General features: G+C 36.4%; 1 protein-coding gene across 2 annotated transcripts in view; it reads left to right on the top strand.

The window, feature by feature from the left end:
• Positions 1-4,365, top strand: part of NCK1 (NCK adaptor protein 1) — an 82,431-nt gene that overhangs the window by 570 nt on the left and 77,496 nt on the right. The window contains exon 1 of one of the 2 annotated variants that reach the window (XM_024746226.1): positions 122-141. The exons of the other annotated variant lie outside the window; for it this stretch is intronic. The gene's annotated coding sequence lies outside the window, so the exon portion shown is untranslated. Of the gene's footprint in view, positions 1-121; positions 142-4,365 lie in introns of those variants that run through there. 2 annotated transcript variants of the gene reach the window in all.

Here is a 4,365-nt window from a genome sequence, read left to right as displayed (position 1 = left end):
CGCCTCCCGCCCCTCCTCCCACCCCCAGCCGTTTCCCTCCTCCTCGGGAAAGCTGGGTTATTTTAATCTTATGGACCTGCTGTAGATTCATACGCGAGTTGCTTGGGCTGTGAGCTTTTGACTTGAGTTGTAATATATCCGGTAAGAAAAGAAAATGTATCTCGATAGTTGTTTTGTAACCTTTCTTATGTGTGTCCATGAAAGTTAAATTTGCCGTAAGAGGCTCGGGAAGCTGGATTTTGTTCGGGACTGAGAACTCTGACATTATAGACGCCTAATTAGTGTCGAACAAATGAACTAGTCACCTAAAAATAATTCTACCCCGTTAGATTTGGTGATAAACCATGGGAGTTATGAAAGAATAAGGTTAAGGAGAAATTTCTAACCCCATCTTGGGTGGTGAGCAAAGAAGCTCACTCAGTGTCCGGTCAGAACGGGTAAGTGTTGCAAGAGGTATTCATTGTCAAAAATCTTACTTTGGTAGATTTATGAAAGACCAACTATACAATTTATTAAGCACTTGGAAAGCACTGTGAACAGCGAGTTCACAGAGTCAATGGGGTCGGCTCTTAAACAGGCATCCCATTCAAAGTTTGATAGAAACTCAAGAACTATGCATTGGTTGATTAATATTGGTTTTATTTCATCTTGATCACAAACTTTGGGATTTTCTTCTTTGGAAAATTGTCATCTGTGAACAGTTTGCAGAATGTTCAAGATTTCTCAGCTGTGCTTGTTCATGTATTAAATTTTAAATTGTTCGCTCTACTTTTCTAAGTATTATCTTTAGTCCAGATGTTACCAGTGCTTTCAGGTCCATGTAAATAAAGCTTCGAACATTTTGTTAGATATTGAATGATGCTTTATGCCACTGGGTTCATTCTTTTGAACCTTTGAGAACTTTCCTGCCAAAACTCAAGGTAGATTTGATGTGATTATTGTTATAAATCACATGTCAGGAAGAATTGATAAATACAGTTGCAGTCCATTTTTTCCCTCTTATAGTTTAATTAATAATTTTTACAATTTACTCACCTTTATAATATGGAAAAATACCAAGTGTTGTCTACCTACACCAGAAGACTAAATGATTATTTAGTTATTTGGTCAATAAGTAGAATTAGAGGAAACTCTTGAAATTACTAAGCATTTAACAAATTCTCCGTGAATACTTTGCTGTGCTGTTTGAGGAAGACAGCTGACAGGGCCACAAATGACATTTAAAGATTATTTAATAAGGCAACAGTTCTATTTGGATGCTCACTTTATTTGAAAGATAGAATTTATAGTCTTCCCTTATGATTCCCTGATTCCGTATGCTGACTTTGTTTTGGTGATTTTATCATGCTTAAAATTACCCAGACATAAACCTTGGTTTTATCTTTGACTTCCTCTATCCACATAACACTGACCAATTTTTGTCAACCATTTTCTGAAATTTCTTTCAGATATCTGTTCCTTCCCACTAGCTTTTAACTGGGTTTTCTGCCTGTCTTTTCTCCCTACTCAGTATGTTCTGCCTTCTGCCTGTTCTTAAAATAATGCTTCCAACGCCCTCACTGTTAAACCAGCAATAGTTCCCTGTTATTTACAGAGTATAGTTCAGAATTCCCAGCCTTCTAACAATCTGCTCAAAACCTGTTTTTTCTAATGATGGCACTAATTCTCTATAGGAGCTGTCCACCCTAACCAACGCAATCTCTTGTTCTCATTTAGACTTTGTATTTTTCTACCTTGGTATCTGTTGAGACTTTGCCTACTAATAGCCTGCATTCTTTGAAAGGAATTTTCCTCCTTAAATTAAGTGGCAGATGAAGGCAAATTTTGTTGAAGTTTCATTTTTGGTCCTTTAGTGCAACCTTCCAGATCTTTCTGTTCTCTTTGTTGTTGCTTTCCTTTGAACGCACCGCCCTTACTGTTTTATCATTCCTTTGGTTTTTAATCTTATGTGGACTTGTATCATAATACTATGGAACAATATTGTAGGAACGTTGGAATCCAACCATCTGTTTTATAGATAGGGAAAACGTAATCCATACAGACTAACTGCACTAAAATTCACCTAGTGATGGTGGCAGAGCTGAGACTCAAACCTTGATTTCCTGCTTGACTTCCTAACTCAAGCTGTGTATATTTAAAAAAAAAAATTGTGTATTCTATATGAAACTATACTTCTTTTCATCTCTTGCAATGTCATTTTGTATTGTTTGCTTCACATTACTTTGCATTTTGTGTATTAATGCCTTCTGATATAGTTTCAAAACTTCTGTATGAGGGCAGGGGAACCTTCATGACTTGCATTGTTTGAATCATTGAAACAGTGATTTAAAGTCTACATAGAGACTTCTAGCATTTTGGATGTATTAACAGCTTTAACAAAAATAATACTGTCATGTCCACTGTTGAGTCCTGACTCACTAAAGATGAATCTCTTAGAAGTTTCACTGTTGGATTTTAGTTTGTTTGATTCTCTTGATAAAAGAGACTTGAATCTTCGGGAGCCTTGAAAGTAGATGTGAACAATGACTTATTAGGTGACTAAGTTTATTGACCTAACTAAGTGTTCTTTTTCTCTTTTTTTTTTTTTGCGGTACGCGTGCCTCTTACTGCCGTGGCCTCGGCCTCTCCAGCTGCGGAGCACAGGCTCCGGACGCGCAGGCTCAGTGGCCATGGCTCACGGGCCCAGACGCTCTGCCGCTTGTGGGATCTTCCCGGACCGGGGCACGAACCCGTGTCCCGTGCATCGGCAGGCGGACTCTCAACCACTGTGCCACCAGGGAAGCCCCTTTTTCTCTTTTTGATAGAACAGTAACACTTTTACATTTTGCTATTTTTTCATTTTGTTCATCTGTCAAGAACCAGATTATTGAGCAATCTGCTTATTGAGCAAAACATTCTGTAAACCATTTGTTCCATTTGGGGAGTTAGAGAGCTTTTATATATTTGTTCTTCACGTTTTTTTTCCCTCTTAACTTTAAAGTTTCTGTTAATACCAGCAGCATAGGGTTTCCTTGGTATTTTTGTTACATTGATGTAGCAAGAGTTGAATGGAATAAGACAGCACAGAAAACTATCAGGTGAAATATCTCTGGAGGGTATGCTTTACTTTTTTGGCCTGAAACAAATTAGAAAAATTAGAAGCTATTTTTCTTTTATTGTTTGGTTGTTTATAATGGCTTATTCTTATTTGTTTGAATAATTATCTGCTAAAATAAACTGTGGAAACACTGTTTCTCTTGTTCTTTTTTCCTGAAATTGTACCTAAGGAGTGCTGAATTGGATAAGTATGGTATGAATAATTTCTGCTTTTGTTCAAACAGACCAGTTGAATAAAGCGGTGAGAGTATGGCTTGGAGAGATCTTTTAAAAAACGGGTGAATTGAAAAGGTTTTTTTTTTTTTCTTTTTTTTTAATGAATCAGCCTTCCCAAACTTTCAGTACATGCATGCTTCAAAATCATGTTGCATTTAGATCAATTCAAATAATAAATATAACAAAGAATTTAATGTTCCTTGTATTTTTTGAGTATTCCAGCTATATTGTAGAAACATTTTATTAATTAAACAAGGCACTGGAAAGGTTTTTGGAAATACTTGATCACTTCCAGATACTATATGTTTTTAAGCAACATTTTTATTTTTAGAAACATTTAGAATACTTCCTGTACAACGTCCCGCCCCCCCCGCCCCCCAACCCCGAATTTTTGCTGCCCTAGGAAGTCAGATTTTGGGTTGGCCAAAAAGTTTGGAAAAACCTGAATGAACTTTGTGGCCAACCCAAATACATTAGTTTTTCTATGTTTTTTTACATTTTTTTTTTACATATTCTTATAAAGCCTTCCATGATTTGGCTTTTGCCAGCTTCTAGCTGCATTTCTTGGCATTATCTTTTTCCTTTAGGCTAGTCTTTGGGCCTTGAATAGCCAAGCTCTTTTTTGCCTTGGAGCCTATGAACATGCTCTTCCCTCTGGCAGATGGCTTTTTTGGGTTAATAAGTATTAAGTTTGGCTGCTAGTAACAGAAAGACACCGAATAATTTCTGTCCCACAGCAGAGAAATCCAGAATTTACATGACACTCATTTATTAAGTGTTATTTCCAGTTGTTTTCCTATTATAAATAACTTTGAAATAAAGATCTTTGTGTATAAGACCTTAGAAAATTTCCCTTTTGATTAATTCCTGTTGTGGGATCCAATTGAATGTTCCATTAATTTCTTTAAAAACTTGTTTAGAGAAAGTATCATTATGTTTTTTAAAATTGCAAAGTGGCCAAATTTCAGTGTATCCCTAATGAATTTTTCCAGTTGTAGACATAGGCCCATTACCCAGATCAAGGTATAGAACATTCCTAGTGCTCCAGAAGGG

The sequence above is a fragment of the Neophocaena asiaeorientalis genome, unplaced genomic scaffold (assembly GCF_003031525.2).
Source record: "Neophocaena asiaeorientalis asiaeorientalis breed wild unplaced genomic scaffold, Neophocaena_asiaeorientalis_V1.1 scaffold437, whole genome shotgun sequence".
In the NCBI taxonomy this organism is placed as follows: Eukaryota; Metazoa; Chordata; class Mammalia; order Artiodactyla; family Phocoenidae; genus Neophocaena; species Neophocaena asiaeorientalis.
The sequence above is the reverse complement of the archived record's forward strand: the minus strand, read 5'-3'. Positions and strand labels throughout refer to the sequence as shown.